The 19,095-nt window shown below is 35.8% G+C and overlaps 1 protein-coding gene and 1 long non-coding RNA gene across 7 annotated transcripts in view; one reads left to right on the top strand and one right to left on the bottom strand.

The window, feature by feature from the left end:
• The window catches only part of acsl6 (acyl-CoA synthetase long chain family member 6), a 70,770-nt gene that overhangs the window by 49,820 nt on the left and 1,855 nt on the right, over positions 1-19,095 (bottom strand). The window lies entirely within an intron of this gene.
• On the top strand, positions 5,919-19,047 carry LOC136763133 (uncharacterized). Its single transcript, XR_010820959.1, has 3 exons — positions 5,919-6,376; positions 13,729-13,833; positions 17,375-19,047. It is a non-coding gene; the product is annotated as an uncharacterized LOC136763133 (long non-coding RNA).

Below are 19,095 nucleotides of genomic sequence, written 5' to 3'. Positions count from 1 at the left end.
CATTGTTGATAGTATTATCTTCAGGGTTCATTCAGTTGCTGCCAGACTAACTTGGTCAGATTCCAAATATGGTTACCATTTGGCAAACTACCCAACATAGTGAGGGATAGTCAAGTGCTTGCCCAACAGGTAGAAAATCTGTTGTTGGTTACGTGTTGATCCTTGATGCTGTTAAAGGTAAAACATTAGCACTATAATTACAGGGTGTATCTTTTCCTCCTTTGGGTTTTAATTGCTGACACATATTTGCCTTTTAATAGATATAGTGGAAAAAATACTTGACATTATTTGTTTGCTTTGTTTGGTTTTCAAAGCAAGTTTGCTTCTTCATCTTTTTTAACCAGAAGAAATAAAAGTGGCCTATCAAATAAGAGCAACATTTATAAGCAAAGGTAACCATGTAAGGCCTTATTTTTCTTTGCTCCAAAACATTACTTCACAAATACATTACATTACATTAAAGTATAGCACAACCGTTTGAGCAAACCGTTTAACTCAATCTGAAAGTATGCTACAAGAACTCAGATGCGTGGAATGACACATACTCATTCTGAACTTCCAATTTGTGATATCATAACTGACTATTTTATTTGACTACCTATCTACCTATCTTGTTTAGAATTATACTTGATACCTTGGTGGGGTGTTCTGACCAAAAATATATATACTGGATGAGGGATGGGGGAGAAGGAGCTGGAGAAGGAGTTGGGGTGTGACACTAAAACTGCAGAGAAAGGAAAACTGGTAACAAACTTCTGATTCATGTAATTGGACCTGAGAACAGATTTGTGATTTGGATTATTGCCTAGTGTTTGTCTATATTTTGTTGGTGTTTAATGTCTAGAGAAGGACCTTTCTCTTGTTTTCTGCACCAGCCACTGTAGATATAACAAACATCTCCTGCATCATATCACCCATTTCCCTAGACATTGCCTATTTATCCAGCCACACACCGTGGTCATCCTTCCAATGTGCCACAGTATACATATATATATACACTCACCTAAAGGATTATTAGGAACACCTGTTCAATTTCTCATTAATGCAATTATCTAACCAACCAATCACATGGCAGTTGCTTCAATGCATTTAGGGGTGTGGTCCTGGTCAAGACAATCTCCTGAACTCCAAACTGAATGTCTGAATGGGAAAGAAAGGTGATTTAAGCAATTTTGAGCGGGGCATGGTTGTTGGTGCCAGACGGGCCGGTCTGAGTATTTCACAATCTGCTCAGTTACTGGGATTTTCACGCACAACCATTTCTAGGGTTTACAAAGAATGGTGTGAAAAGGGAAAAACATCCAGTATGCGGCAGTCCTGTGGGCAAAAATGCCTTATTGATGCTAGAGGTCAGGGGAGAACGGGCCGACTGATTCAAGCTGATAGAAGAGCAACTTTGACTGAAATAACCACTCGTTACAACCGAGGTATGCAGCAAAGCATTTGTGAAGCCACAACACGTACAACCTTGAGGCGGATGGGCTACAACAGCAGAAGACCCCACCGGGTACCACTCATCTCCACTACAAATAGGAAAAAGAGGCTACAATTTGCACAAGCTCACCAAAATTGGACAGTTGAAGACTGGAAAAATGTTGCCTGGTCTGATGAGTCTCGATTTCTGTTGAGACATTCAGATGGTAGAGTCAGAATTTGGCGTAAACAGAATGAGAACATGGATCCATCATGCCTTGTTACCACTGTGCAGGCTGGTGGTGGTGGTGTAATGGTGTGGGGGATGTTTTCTTGGCACACTTTAGGCCCCTTAGTGCCAATTGGGCATCGTTTAAATGCCACGGCCTACCTGAGCATTGTTTCTGACCATGTCCATCCCTTTATGACCACCATGTACCGATCCTCTGATGGCTACTTCCAGCAGGATAATGCACCATGTCACAAAGGTCGAATCATTTCAAATTGGTTTCTTGAACATGACAATGAGTTCACTGTACTAAACTGGCCCCCACAGTCACCAGATCTCAACCCAATAGAGCATCTTTGGGATGTGGTGGAACGGGAGCTTCGTGCCCTGGATGTGCATCCCACAAATCTCCATCAACTGCAAGATGCTATCCTATCAATATGGGCCAACATTTCTAAAGAATGCTTTCAGCACCTTGTTGAATCAATGCCACGTAGAATTAAGGCAGTTCTGAAGGCGAAAGGGGGTCAAACACAGTATTAGTATGGTGTTCCTAATAATCCTTTAGGTGAGTGTATATATATATATATATATATATATATATATATATTTAGAGAGAGAGAGAGAGAGAGAGAGAGAGAGAGAGAGAGAGAGAGAGAGAGAGATACATACAATTAGGTCCATAAATATTTGGACAGTGACAGAATTGTCATCATTTTGGCTCTATATGATTTGAAATTGATTTGAATTAATCTTTGTAGACTCATGTTCCCTTTTGTTTAGCCTTAGAGAAAGACATATGACCATTTGCATTTGGTGTGATCAATACCAGATGTGCATGAGAAACTCTCTTCAGCTGTCATTTAGTCAGACTTGGATAAAGCAAAAAGAGAAACACAGCATGTCTTCAGCTGCATTATTAAAGCAATTATACTTTTGCATATGCATTGCAGCAACAAAGGCTTCAAATAATCATGAAATGATCCTTAAACTGTTAAATTTATATTACCATTAATTCAAGGATTATATACATGGCAGTTATTTTTCAAAGGGTGCTATATAAATACTCCTATCATATGAATATATATATATATATATATATATATATATATATATATATATATATATATATACACACCAATCAGCCCTAACATTATGAGCACTGACAGGTGAAGTGAATAACACTGATAATCTCGTTATCATGGCACCTGTCAGTGGGTGGAATATATTAGGCAGCAAGTGAACATTTTGTCCTCAAAGATGATGTGTTAGAAGCAGGAAAAATGGGCAAGCGTGAGGATCTGAGCGACTTTGACAAGGGCCAGATTGTGATGGCTAGACGACTGGGTCAGAGCATCTCCAAAACTGCTGCTCTTGTGGGGTGTTCCCAGTCTGCAGTGGTCAGTACCTATCAAAAGTGGTCCAAGGAAGGAAAAGTGGTGAACCGGCGACAGGGTCATGGGCGGCCAAGGCTCACTGATGCATGTGGGGAGCGAAGGCTGGCCCGTGTGGTCCGATCCAACAGACGAGCTACTGTAGCTCAAATTGCTGAAAAAGTGAATGCTGGTTCTGATAGAAAGGTGTCAGAACACACAGTGCATCGCAGTTTGTTGCGTATGGGGCTGCGTAGCCACAGACCAGTCAGGGTGCCCATGCTGACCCCTGTCCACTGCCAAAAGCGCCTACAATGGGCACGTGAGCATCAGAACTGGACCACGGAGCAATGGAAGAAGGTGGTCTGGTCTGATGAATCATGAGTTCAAGGTGTTGACTTGGCCTCCAAATTTCCCAGATCTCAATCCAATCGAGCATCTGTGGGATGTGCTGGACAATCAAGTCCGAACCATGGAGGCCCCACCTCGCAGCTTACAGGACTGCTGCCAACGTCTTGGTGCCAGATACCACAGCACACCTTCAGAGGTCTAGTGGAGTCCATGCCTCGACGGGTCAGGGCTGTTTTGGTAGCAAAAGGGGGACCTACACAATATTAGGCAGGTGGTCATAATGTTATGGCTGATTGGCAAAAGTTATGGCTACCTTGGACAACAAATCAGTGCAAAATGAGATTATGAGATTATAGAAGAAATCAAAATCAGACTGAAAATGGGATGGAGTCCATTTGCCTCAAGATAAATGTATTTGATTAATGTATATTACCAGTGCTCACTAATGGTTGTGAAACCTGGTCACTAGATGCAAAGAAGTTTCCGAAACTGACACCGAAACTGAAGTATGGAAAGACGTCTGTTTGGAATAACTAGAAGGGAGGAAAATAAATGAATGGATCTTGTGACACCATGTGGGTTTATCTCCCCCGATTAATCTCCTGTGGCCTCTCAGAGATGTAGTCTCAGCACTATGTTACTATATATGTGGTATACTATATATGCCACTTTATGCTCTGCCAGGCCTGCACTGCAGCTGTCTTTAGTTCCTGCTTGTTCTTGGGGCTGGCAAATGCACTCCATCTCATTTTCACTCTGATTTTGATTTCTTCTATAATCTAATTTTGCACTGATTTGTTGTCCAAGGTAGACATGACTTTTGCCATATATATATATATATATATATATATATATATATATATATATATGATTTAATATAGCACCCTTTGCAAAATAACTGCCACAGACTCCTTTATAATCCTTGAATTAATGGTAATGTAAATGTAATAGTTTATGGATTTGGGCATTGATTTAAGGTTTATTTCATGATTATTTGAAGCCTTTGTTGATGCAATGCATATGCAAAAGTATAATTGCTTAAATAAGGAGTTGAGGAGTGCTGTGTTTTTCTTTTTGCTTTATCCAAGTCTGACCAAATGACAGCTGAGAGATTCTCATGTGCATCTGGTATTGATCACACCAAATGCAAATGGGCATATGTCTTTCTCTAAGGCTAAACAAAGGGTAACCTGAGTCTACAAAGATGAATTTGAACATATGCCACATATCACAAGATTTGAGGGATGTGGTTTCTGTTGGTTACCACAGTCAGATTAACAAAAAAATACAAGACTGCTACTCCCTATGATTATTACAGTTAGACTGCAAGACTGTAACATCACAATCAGAGAATCCCAATTATGCAAATAATTTCAAAACCATTTCTCTGGGCGATGGCAATGATAGCATCTGAACACACAAACTGACGGCAGACTTCCTGTAATAAAGACAATGTGATTATCTTAAAACAATACTCCCAAAAACTCAGAACTTGGTAATATTGCTTGATAAGCTCGATCCAGGTTATAGACAAGTGTATCATTCATACATTTCCATACATGGAAGTAACAAGTCTGCAAGATAAATGAAGAAAATACGAGCTGTAAATCAAACAAATGCAAAGATTTATTTTCCATTTAAAATGTTATATGCAGGTGAATCCAAGAAGATGTGTTTATGACAAAATTATGCTTTACAAAATATACAACAATATTCATTATGGCAGAAAACAACCACATGCCTCAGAACTAAGAACACTTGAAGGCTGTTATTCATTGCAAGCTTTGGTAATAGATATACATTAATCTATAACAAGGTAACATATGTATGGGAATTTGAGAACTGGTTAATGTGCAGAAACCACGTACTCATATCTGAAAAAAGCTTGAAGCTGTGGTGAGGTATTTAGTGAAGTAAAACAAGGATCTGATTTATATCAACAATCTAGATTATGGTGCAATGACTAAACTTGTTCAATTTGCAGATGATGGAAATGGTGGCGTATCAAACCGTACAAGACTATTCAGGAGATATAGTAAAGGAAATAAAATGCTGACAAAAATAAAATGCAACATTCAGATAAACAGGAATATACTGAGAATTTAAAACCTCAAACACAATGAAATTAATTTAAATAAACAACTTTTTAAAGGTTTATTGTAATTCATTTGTTGACTCCATCATGACAATGCAGAGAAGCAATTTAAAAATATTTAAGAAATGTATTAAAATGATACAGTGCACATATCAAACATCAATTACTTTGTTTACATGGCCACTAATACTCCACTAGTATTTGGAATAATGAATATTCTGAATATATATTCCACCATGCAAGTAGCATATTTGGAATATGAATTAAAATATTTCAATTTTGAATATTCTGAATATTAAGAGTGTGATTTAGTATTCAGAAAACTGAAGGAATTCTGAGCCATGTACATGGCATATTCCAAATACGAGGATGAACCAACAATTAATTAATTTTATATTGATTAGTATCACTGCACTTTTGTAATGCTTGTGCAAAATTGGCATCTGCCAATACATAAATAATAATAAATTTTAAAAAATACGGTGTTGAAGGAGAATCTATGTGACATATGACCAAAGGTTCACAGAAGAGCAGATGATGAAACTGCATCTTCCATAATGTGATATCTAAAAATTTAAAACTGGACTTTTTAAAGAGTAGTGCAAAAAGTCTAGTCTTCTTAATGCATCACAATGAATTAAGACCCACAAATATCTCAGACTTTTAGATTTAATATCTGAAAAAAGTCTGTCTAACATAAAATATTACACTGCAAGAATACCACCTCTCAACAAAATTAAAAGTGAAACTTCTTTCAGGTTTGCAGCGAGAAGCAAGCTTCACATGCTTACTTAATGGCATCAGCAGAATATTCCTGTTCACAAAGAGCTTGGGCACTATCCAGCTCTTCAGTGACACAAAGACAGGATCACGTGTCTCCATCAGCAACTGTGTGAATCTGGGATCAACTGCCAGGTATGTGGCTAAAAGAGATTCCTTAAGCAGCTGCATTAAATTATTGGGAACCATTAGCTAATAAATTGAGCCTTCTGCAGCATTCTCTCTACTCTCACAACAACTCCCTGTGTATGTAGAGACCACTGTACCAATAATAGTAGCTTTATTTGGTGGTGCACATATTTGAAATTTGAGCATCACTTGGTGGACAGATTCACATTTGAACCTTGGATATACCAAATAAAGAACTAGGAGTATGATTAAAGATTTAAATCCATATTCTGTTTCTCATAGTTTCCAGTGGATTCCCTTTGGTAGCAATTTTCAGAAAAGACTGCTATTTAGGTGCATTCTGTAGTTCATGATATGAAAACCCCCCATGATATATAATCGCCAGATTCTCACATAGAAAGATAATGCACACTAGGGCGCCAATGGGGAAACACCGAAAATGCACAGCCACATGCAAATAAGCTTGAAAAACACTGTAAACAAAGTCATGTGAGAGTAAGCAAGGTATTTTCCAGATTAAGTTAAATCCCTTAATGTGAAATGCCATAATGTTTTATTATTATTTGTAATTGATCTCTTTATTGCATGTACAGTATTACAGTACATGGTTTAGTGCCAACTGTAAAGTCAACATAAATGTGTATTTGTTAAACATATGTTGCCTTACTCCATCACCAAATCTTAATTATTTATTAATACAGTGGTTGTTACACATTCATAAATGCTTAATTGTATCCAATTGTCATGCTTCACAAAAAAAAACTATAAAAACTTATACTGCAACAATAACTATAGCATTACTTACATTTCAATGTATTTATTTTGGTTAATTTTAGGATTGGTTTAAAGTAAAAATGTAACAAAGAAACTCTCCTGTTTCTTGTAAGTCACTCGACATTTATTGTAAACCTAATCTTTACTTCTTTGTCAGACTGAGTAACATTGTCGTAGTGTTCTGGTCTCTCAACACTGCAGCAGTTATCATTGTACGTTCTCATACTCAGTGCACTCTCAAGGAAGTGGTGAACATTGATACTGGTGCAATTATAGTCTCAGCAAACATCACAAACCCACACGAAATTGTGTTCACAGACATTTCTCAATAGCTTCCGTTTTAGGTAAACAGAGGGAAATGTATGAAATTCGGGTGACTTTTAATTGTAATCACACATGAACATTCCTCAAATATGTAGATAATTCAGTACCAAGAAAAAGAGCCATTGAAAGACACTAAAATGTATGTTTAACTCAGTTTAATTAATGTCAGTTTTGCGAAAGACCGCCTGCTCTTTTGTATTATCTCTGGGTGGAGATACATGCCAAGAAAGCAAGAGGTCAAGAAATGTAACAACACAGTGATCAGTTCATGCAGTCGTACTCTGGGTAACTCCCTAGAAGTTATCAAACCACGAACAGATCAGAGAAAAATACTTGGTGGTATTTCCCTAAGTTTAGGCTAGTGACACAGCATTTAAACAGAAACAACACCATGCCAAGTTAAATATGTTCAAGGAGTAACATAAAAATAATAGTAGAAGTAGCAGTAGTAATAATAGTAAGTGGTGAAACTGTTACAGATAAAAATGACTTTAGGATTTGATAAGTGTATTGCTTATTTTTACCTGCAGAAGCACTAACAATGGAAACTTTGTGACATCTTTAGATCAAAATAAAATTTTGTCAGCAAATTATTTTGTGATTTCCCCACTGAAAGCCACTGAAAAGACAACTGCGTAATAAACTTAGAAACAACAACAGAAAAAAAGAAAAAAAAGTTCCTGGCTTTGGAGCCTATTTAGTGGACCCTATTTAGTGTTTGGGGGAGGGGGAGAATAGCTACAACAATTTCCTGAGAATTAAAATAAACATCAGCCATAGGAAATTACGTTTTTATAAATACGTCTCAGCCCTTCTTCCCTCTAGTGGGCAGAGAAAGGTTGCTACTATCACAAACTTACACTGGCCGATTCATGGCTAGACGGGGAAAGGGCATTTAGCCAGTAACGAATGTGTTTCTTCATTTATTATTACATGACATAACAAAAATCTTAATGAGGATTCACAGTGCTTTGACCCTAGTTATGGGTGACTGGACATAAAAAAAAATATCACACTCACCTCTCTCTCTCTTTGTATGAATATTAAACAATTGAATCTGCCACTGAAGCTGTCACCTTAGTCAAGTTAGGCTTTCCCTTGCAAAAGGGAAAAAGTATCAGGTTCTGCTAGTGTGCATTAAAAGGGTCGAGCGAATGTAACTTTAAACCTTGCTAGCATTTAAACATTCCATAATTCTTGTTGACATACACAGTACTGTATAAACATTTTAGGCAGGTGTGAAAAAATGCTGTAAAGTAAGAATGCCTTAAAAAATAGACATGTTAATAGATTATATTTATCAATTAATTAAATGCAAAGTGAGTGAACAGAAGAAAAATCTACTTCAAATCCATATTTGGTGTGACCACCCTTTGCCTTAAAAACAGCATCAATTCTTCTAGGCACACTTTGCATTTAGTTAATTGATAAATATAATCTATTAACATATCTATTTTTGAATGCATTCTTACTTTACAGCATTGTTTCTCAACTGCCTAAAACGTTTGCACAGTACTGTAGGTTATCTAAACCTGGTAGTAAATTTGAAGGATAGGGTTCTATCTAAAATATGTGATTATAAGCTGCTATGTTGAGAAACTGTGAAACCCAGAGTCCAAAGTCAAAAGGTGATTAATATGTTGCTATGTTAATGTTTGTCAGTAAATAAACCTACAATACAGTTAATAAATAGGGGGTGTTTCAGTTGATCATGCATTGCCTAGAGTGACCCATTATAATCTGCAAACATGTCTAACCTGTACACACACAACACTGACAAAACATTCCTGCAGATCTCTCAGTTGCATTCCTCTAATTTTACATTTTATCTTTTAATTTGCAGGCAGCTTATTGACGATTAGAAAAGTACACCTAGATTCTGAACAAATACCACACCAACCAAAAAAATGCAGATAGAAGTTATGCAAGAGTTTCCCTTATTAATAATATCTAGGTAGCTTTGTCTGTGTTCCATTGTTGTCACTCAGCCATTACAACTATGAAAAACAATAATTACTTGCTTAATTAACCAACTTAATTTGAATGCTCTTTTTATGAAAATATTTAAAAAATGTATTGCATGCGTGTCATAGAAGGTGTCTTGACAAAGTCACTGTCTAAATCCATCCAAAAATGACACCATTCAAATAAATTTATCAATTCAGTTATTTAGAATTGAACATAGTGAATCTGTGATTAATTTGAAATATTGCAAATGTTTACTCACAGAGCACTTACTACTTTGTAATTACATTAACTTAATTTTAAATGCATGTCTAAGCAAATGTGGTCAAAGTGAATATTTGCCTTGGATGTGAGACTTCAAAAAAGTGACTTCCACATCATTATGGTAAACTGTCTAGGTATCTAGACAAAGAAATCCTGTAGGCTAATAAAACTTTACTTTTTTAATGCCAGCAGATTCATCTATAAACGGAATACATTAATTTAGTTCAGATTAATCTTGTTATCATAACTACCCAAATATCTGACATAAAACCTGTTCATTGACATGTATACAACTACAGCATAGTGGACTGCAGCCAAATAAAAAAAAAAAAGTTTTACTTCCTTATTAAAAATGTTTATATTACATTCTGCCTGAATCAGAGGCCGGTCAGGATTGAAAGAATATTCAGAAATGTACAGTAATGTAAGTAATATAACTAGCATTTATACTTAATTTAAACAAAATAGGAGTTTATTCTGTAAGGTAAAGGATAAACATACCATATTTGAACATAAACAAAATCAATCAAGCACAATGATCCTAATGTTGTTTGTTGTTGTTTTTTCCTGAAATAGTGGTGAGTCTCTGCTCTGGTGAACAATATCAGATGCTGTATAAACATCAAGTGATGCTGGCAGTGTGTGTGTGGATGTGCATTTGTGAGATGAACACACCTGCCACCTGTCAACAAGCAGGTTAATGACCACACAAAGCACTTACGGAAAAAGCAGGCTTTACAATTCCTTATCAAAATGGCAGTTTTTATGTGGGGAATTTAAGTTAATGTTTCATATGAAATTATTCAAAGCAAGACAGTCAGCTACATGGAAAGCAAAATACAGCTCCATGCTTCAGGATTGAGGCTGTAAATCTCCAAGATAAAATTATGAAAGTGTCATTTAGCTTTTGGTTGCAAATATCCTTGAACTATCACTAAATATGTGTGTACATACACACACACTCAAACAGTAAAACAAACAGATTTTCAGTTTCATGTTCAAACATACATACACCCCCATTATTCAACAGAAAGTATTATTTATGGTGACAGACAATGAGGGTGGCGTTTTGGAATTCAATAGAGAACTAAAAACTCCAAACGGCGGGCCTGGGTAAAGGGGGATTGCTCTTTCACTAGAATACAGTATAGAGGTACTGTTCAAATGCAGTCATGTTTCTACATGTGTGGATTGCCTGGAAGATCTTAAAAAATTCACTATTTTCATCATGAAGTCAGAATAACCACAGTCAAGATATTTCCTGTAGGGGCTGTAGCAGTAAGTTCCATTGACTAGAAATTGTGAATTCACAATTGTGGGGTATAAAATGAGAGGAGAGAAAAAATAAAGTTATTTCTAAACTTAAAAATGAATAAATCCATGTTAGTAATTGATATGTTTTGTTTCTATTAACTGATAGTTTCACAGGTAAACCAACAACGACTTCTTGATGATTCACAACTCTCGTAAAGAAATACGGGTTCAGGTCTGTTTTTAGAATACTTTGCTTGATGACGTGCTACATGTGCAAGGTGGTATTTACAAAAAAATAATAAAAATGCTTTGGAATGCATGGTACTGCCCAAGGACAATACCTCACGACACACGATTTACCTGTAAATGTTACCTGGACAAAAATATATTTACTTAAAAGGGGCTTAATATTGGAATTGCTAATAAGAGAAAGAAATTTAAAAAGTCTGAGCTTATACAATTACCCAATTACCATTTGACAGGATGCAAATAACAAATATAGGAAGTATCAATAAATCAATAAAGGATTTTGTAGATTTGCAAGTTGTAAATAACTTGAATAAGTATACTACATATTCTGACCCAGATTCATTCATTTTTTTGCATTTGTACATGTCTGACAACCCAGAAATGCTACCCGCCCCCATGACAGGCTTCATTAGTTGTTAGTCATTTAACAAAATCATGCTGAAGAAAATTAAATGAAATAGATATTTGCAGTTGCGATTCCACAAAAGCTTATTTTATCTAGAAAACCATCAGAAATTGATTTAATTCCATATATGACCAGCTGTAATATACTGAGAAAACTACTCTGTGATGGTTAATGTGCTGTACTGTTAATGGCTATAGTATGCAGTAAGGCAAAATTTGAAATTAGTATCATGTGGCCTATTGATAATTACCCATTAATATCAGCTTGTTCACTTACCTAATGGAAAATAAGTCATTTTCATTAAAAATTTAAAAAGACATTGTCAAAGTGCATGTTAATTTCAAATCCATACCTTAAAATAACTGAATGTGTTAACTGAGTCCAGTACTCATGTAAGTTTCTCTGAAAAACACCCACCAAACAAAGACCAAATGAGCAGGAAAATCTTGCTTCGTAACGAATGTTTCCATGATAGAAACTCACAATAACTGCACTGTGAATTTACTTTGTACACCCCATCAGTATATGATACACACCACCCTTACCAAAAGACATATAAGTCTTCAGTTCAGGTAAGTCTTTATCTAAGAGATTGAAGTCCTTAATATATTTCATATGTGTTATTCCTCGCATTTAAACCTGGGATTTGTATTTGGAGCTCGCTGCATGGTTTACTATGCAAGAAAATTATGGTAACACGTTACGATAAGGTACCGTGATTCCTCATGAATTCATATATGAATACCATAGGATTTAAACATCAATACATCATGAACATCTGAGTTCTGATGTTGAGCACTTGAACCTGCACTATTGCTAAACCTAACATTAACCCTAAAACCTAACCCTTTTATACATGTGATTAACATATTCATGTGTTTATCCTGTGGTATTTACATATTAATTCATGAGGAACCATAGTACCTTATTGTAAAGTGTGACCAAAATAATCAAAATTAGAAAAAGAAACACTGTTACCAAATCCCCCAAACAAATGGTTTATTGAGCTGTATAAAGATTGTTTATGTAATGACCTTTACAAGTATATGGGAATGTGTATATACAATACAGCGCTGTAGTCCTGAGGATAGCCCATTTCTTGTAAATCACATGACATACTAATCTACAAAAAAAAAAAAAAACTAAAGGATGTGTACTGGCAACCTATATAGCCTCAAGGAGGGACAGAGGGAGTGGTAGTAGCAGATTTCTGGTAAGGAATCTGTGCTTTGGAATTGTTATTTAATGTAATTATTTCCAATAATCCTAAACATGAACCTCACTGACATGAAAGCCTCACTGATAAGAGCCTCCCTTCTTTGGTGAAACTTTCAGTAAGAACCAAACACACACATGCTTCTTTTATTTAGATAACTGTGTGCTTCAAAACAGCAAGGAATAATTCAGATTAAATTAAAACAAGAAAATAAATACAATTAATCAAACCCTTTGCAGTCTTGCTTTACTAGCAGAAAAACGTGCAATATGATTGTTGGTAATTTAAGCTGAACTACAGCGCCACAGTTCTCACCAGAATTTCCCGCCATGATTGAAGATACAGTTTTCTTGTAAAACAAAGCAATTACACTAAACAAGTTAATGCTTTAAACTTTACCGTCTGTCTTAAACAGAAAGACTGTGTGAATAGACTATAAAAAGGTAATTAAGAGGAACACATAACTTTATGGGTGGCACAGTGATGTGGTGGTTAGTGCTGCTACCTCACAGCTCTGCAGGCCCGGGTTCAAGTCCCGGCTTGGGGGCCTGTCTGTGTGGAATTTGCATATTCTCCCTGTGTCTGTGTGGGTTTTCTCCGGGCACTCCGGTTTCCTTCCACTGTCCAAAGACATGCAGACTAGGTTGATTGGTCTTGCTAAGTTGCCCAGTGATGGACTGGCATCCTGTACTGGGTGTATTCCCGCTTGCTGGGATTGGCTCTCCATGACCCTCACCAGGATATATGGTTTTGAAGATGGATGTAATGTTACAATTGCATATTTAAAGTATTACAAAAAGTCACACCAGTCATATAATTCTTCCTCTATAGGGAAATCTATTGTTTGTAAATGAACATACTTATGAAATGCATATGAATTCAATGCTTCAATGCTGTTTTGTGCAGAGTGCAGGTTGAGCAGAAGTCACAGGAGTGAAAGCAGGGCTACAGTGTTTCTGCAAGACCCTTATCAGAACAACTGAGGATACCTGGATGTGCAAGAAATAACAGGTCAAACAACACCGACCGCTGCCTTAGCCTAATTTACCTGCGATACGGAAACGTCTCGAGAAATATTTTTCTAATTTATATTTCGCCTCACCCTATTCGGGAATGCACTGTACTCATAAATTAAAGCACTAGTATTGCATGGCTTTTCATTTCATATACACATACCACTATCATAACTTCCAAAGGATGTGATCTTCTTTAATTTATGCTTACTTCATGTTTCAGGCACTGCAATGATGTGAATATTAGTATTCAGAGAGGAGATTACAAATATTACAAATGTTAATTTCTCATACACAAATCCAGAAAAAAGCACAAGTTGTCTACCACTTCCTTTAGGAAGCCCAGCATTTTCAAACCCTCTCTTTTATGATGTTTTCTCTTCGTACATAGCACATGAATGGGAAATATTACAAATAAATACAAGTGTTTGTTTGATTGAAAGACAAAGTCCAACATGGTCATAAACATTACCCTGCCTGCACAGCTAAATTACTTGAGTTATAGTGAACTGACAGTTGATGTGTAGTAAAAAAAAAACTTCAAAGATATTTGTTCTTAGTCATAGAGTCTTGTGATCATTGATGACTAGAGAATTTTGGAAAATTAATTGAAAATTTGGAAAACAATGAATGGCCTCTACTGCCTCTACTCTACTCTACTCTACTGTCTTTCAAAACTGGATTTCTGTTGACATGTCAAACAGTCTGCCAAGGGGCACCATGATTCATGCCTCAAACAAAGTATGACTATTGCATTTACCATGTGAATAAGCGGTTACAATTTAAGGTGAAACTTAAAAGAATAACAAATTATAAATGAATCAGAAGTCTCATGACTAGTTTGTATCGATTGTATTCAATGATGAAAAGCTCTTGTCCCAGTAATGATTTACCTGTGGCCACCTGTATAGTACAGCAAAACAGATCAACAGCAGGGCTTCACTGTTGGATGCTTAAGATACCGGTTGTAATGCTTCACTATTTCAATTCCATTACATTGCACATTTAGCAAAGTGGGCCAGTGTACCAATTACAGTACAGCTATTAGAAATGTTTGAAAAATGGGTCATAAAAGTAATGGGCCTAGTAATCTCCAGTAACATCACATTATGGATCTATCCATTACACAGACCATTTCACTGTAATTATGTTAGAAGCCACTCATTCTCACTTTAGTGTATTACAGAATTAATATTGAAATACATTATATTATTTGTATTATTATTACAGTTTGTGTTTGTAAATGCACAGTCAGGTGATCTGTAATTTGTTAATGAGTGCAAAGGGGTAAAAGGAAATAAATACGTATCAGTAGTTTCGATGCGATACCTCATACTATAATAACATATTTTTGATGACCACTACCACCAAAAGCTGAAATTAACTAAGGATTTCTGTGGGGTACTAAAATAAACAAATAAAATCACAGAGACAACAAAAACTGTCTACATTTGTTTTATTTTATATATATATATATATTCTGCACAGGTGTTACATAGTGGTAATAGTGGTATGCAACCTTTAACAACTCCACCGTTGTACCACAGAGGTCAAATACAGGTCATTTCTCCTAAACCCGGGGTCTGATACATGTTGCATTTGTCAGAAAGAATGCTCAGATGCTGACAATAAAACAATACTGGGGTACTTTCATAAAACAGGGTACTTTCTTTAACAAAATAATTATTTCAATTATAAAAATGTTATTTTATAACTTTATTAAACCCTGAAGTATAATTCAACTTTCTGTGTGAGTCTTTGTGGTTTTTTATTTAAACAATGAGGCAAGACAGGTTACTTACTCTCGTAGGTAATCTTACATCACACTGCAAATTAAGTAAGTCAATTTAACGCCAGGACGATTGTAATTCATTTAGACAAATTGTCAAATGCTCCACAGCACGTTTCTGTTAACACTATCGAGACTTCTGAAAGTTTGCTTTCCTGCAAAAACATGCTCATATCAAAACATGTTTCTCGATCAAATGTGTGGTCACACCCATGGTCTTATTTATAACAGATGTGGGGTGTTTAAGGAAACTAAGAGAAAAACACTTGCCTTTAGAAACACAATACAGTATGGAAGACATGTTGTTGTCATTACAACCACCTTGCATAACTGATACAATAGGAAAGTGTCATTCGTATCCACACATAGCTCATTGATTATGCATGTGTCAGTGAGCTCAAAAGGAAAACTATTTCAATAGGCTATAAAATATTTGTAATAAAAGCTCATTTGTGTTGGGCCACTTTCATGAACAAATCAGTTATCTTAAGTGCATTGAATGGATCTTTGAAAAAGTCGATGAAAACTAAGAATGGCTTATACTTTTTAAATGTTTTATGAAAGAAAATGATCTGGAGAATAAAGTACCCTTTTCCCCCCTTATAATAATATTTGTAGTGGCTCCCAGATAAGAAAGATTTGTTTTTGCACAACATCTTTAGAGTTCTTACTTAAATACATAAATTAACCCTTTCAGTTAAAGCTCTCTGTATCGATAATTTTTAATCAGAATTGGCAGTAGTGAATTTGCCTCACCAATCTTCAGCCCAGGGGAGAGAGAGGCAACATGCTTGAAAACATGCATTTTGAAAACGGTGCTTCTGTATGCAAGTTGAGCCTAGTGCACTCACAGCAGAATTAATGCATTGAAGGGAAGACCGAGACAAGCTTCATCATTAATACCACAAGCTCACATGCGCCTTTCTTTTGGACTTTAATCACCATATTCTGATTGTACATAATGTCCTGGGAACACTGACCAGAGGAGGTTTGTGGCCTATTCTGTAGGGCAGTAGTGTGGAGTAGTGGTTAGGGTTCAATCCCCAGGTGGGTGACACTGCTGTTGAACCCTTGAGCAAGGTACTTCACCTAGATTGCTCCAGTAAATGCCCAGCTGTATAAATGGGTAAATGTAAAAAATAATGTGATATCTTGTAACAATTGTAAGTCACCCTGGATCTGATCTACAAAGCCACTCAAGATCCAAATTGATCCTTTTAACCTTTTTCATATTATTGATTTTCTTTTTTGTGTGTGTATAAATATAAGCTAAATAAACAACATTCTATTGTTTATGGAAATCAATACATACACAAAGCAATACAATAGGGAAGTTGCAACACCACAACAAGAGAACAGAAACACGTGTCTTTTGGATTGTTTGCTGGATCATCTGCAATGTCCCCTTTTTGTGAAAGGAATCACATGTTTCATGTATAATATATATATATATATATATATATATATATATATCTATATATATCTATCTATATATATATATATATATATATATATATATATATATATCTGATGCACTAACCACATATGTAATTATGACCAAATACTACACTGTCTACTTTATACCAGCACACATTCAGTTCAAGACATTGACCCTCACCTACTGCTGTCTCAACCACACTGCACCAAGCTACCTTCAGACCCTCGTCTCCACATACATCCCCTCCAGACCTCTGCGCTCCTCCAGTGCCAGAAGACTAACTCTGCCTCCTCTCCACTCTCCTTCCTCCAGAGCCGCTCCTTCTCATCCCTGACCCCTAAGTGGTGGAACGACCTGCCTATTGAAGTCAAAACAGCAGAGTCCTTGACCTCCTTCCGGCGCTTACTCAAGACACATCTTTTCAGACAGAACTTGTAATATTAGTCCTTTACTCTCCTGCAGGATAGCACTTTACGTTTTATCATACTTCTTGCATTACTAGTAATCATGTTATTTTAATTTCCCCTTTGCTCCCTTTCCCTTGGCCCTTGACTGTGATCTAACATCTTGTCTGCACTTAGCTTTTACTATCCAGGATGTAAGACCTCATAAGACCTCTAATATATATTTGTATTTATACGTTTTTGTTTTAAAATAAGGACTGAATTGTGAAAGCTATTTCAAACTACTGAAACATTTAGCATATTAAATGTAGTCATTTATCAGTTTTGTCTGTTTAACTTAACTGCTCCAACATAAACAAAAAACTATGAACTCTCCCTGGAATGACAAAATACTTTGCGTAACTGCATGGTCAAATAAAGTTTATTGAAACTCAACAAAAAACACATATGTTGAAATGATCTGTATGTCCTACATACATTTCTGAATGGGATTGAATGCGCTAATTATTAAAGGAAACAGACTTGAAATGCACGTAAAATTTTAAAAATAAACAAAACAAACAACCAAAACCCATCATGGTTAGACTATACTTCAATTTAGACAAAGAGATTGCAATGGCAATGTCGCCCCATAGTGGCGGACATGTGACATGACAGAATTAATGAAAAGGCATAAATGACCTTGGAGATGAGAAATTCTTGCAAAATCAATCAACCAGTCATTGCGAAATCATAATAAATGTGTTAACAAGCAGGTACTTTTTTCTTTACAGTGGAAAAGTATGGAAAGTATGGAGATTTGTGTTCTGTTGTTAAGTGTCCACATGCATACTGTGTTGTACTGTTTGTTTTCACTTTATTTATTTGTTTTCATTTTATTTGTAGTACTAACGATAAAATGAGACATCAGATCAAAGCACAGTTGATGCATTAAAAATATAGAGCATGACATATGTAGTTAATGTGAAGAATACAAATAAACTTAATTAAAGTATTCTAAGAAGTTTAACAATTCAAGCAGATTTAACTGCTCATAACCTTTTTCTAGTTATCCAAGAAAAGTGGGTTTATATCTCTATTGAAAATAAATACAGATGTTTGTTTGTAAATGTATATATTCATGTCTTGCAACTACTTCGATGAGATAATGATCTAGCATATGTAAACAAGGCTAATCCAAAACAAGTTCCACATTGCACAATTTGCTTTTCATGGGAAATGTAATGATAGTATGTACTGTTTTCAGTATGGCTGCACTTTATATCATAACTTAATGTCTTTCAAAACCAGCAGCAAATGACATAGAAAGTGCTGAATATCCCTTCAATAATAATTAAGCCTACCAACAGGAAAGGATGTCTTAGAATCTGCAGAGATATTTCCCTGTATTTTACCTCGATTACACTTTTATCAAGATATAATTACTGAGGTTGAGACAAAGTGTAGTGCAAATAAATAGGTGTGGTTATGAGCACAATTATTCAATTTTTCTCCATGCAGTTTTGAGGGAACTCCATTCCTACATCCATAAAAGTTCATAATACATAAAAAACCGAATAATTTGTATTAAGAAATAAAACACTGAAGTAATACCAACACATCTCTTCTCAGTGGCAACACAGGCTTGGT

Source organism: Amia ocellicauda, chromosome 11, assembly GCF_036373705.1.
Source record: "Amia ocellicauda isolate fAmiCal2 chromosome 11, fAmiCal2.hap1, whole genome shotgun sequence".
Classification (NCBI taxonomy): Eukaryota; Metazoa; Chordata; class Actinopteri; order Amiiformes; family Amiidae; genus Amia; species Amia ocellicauda.
Note: the sequence above shows the minus strand (reverse complement) of the source record. Positions and strands in the feature narration are given on the sequence as shown.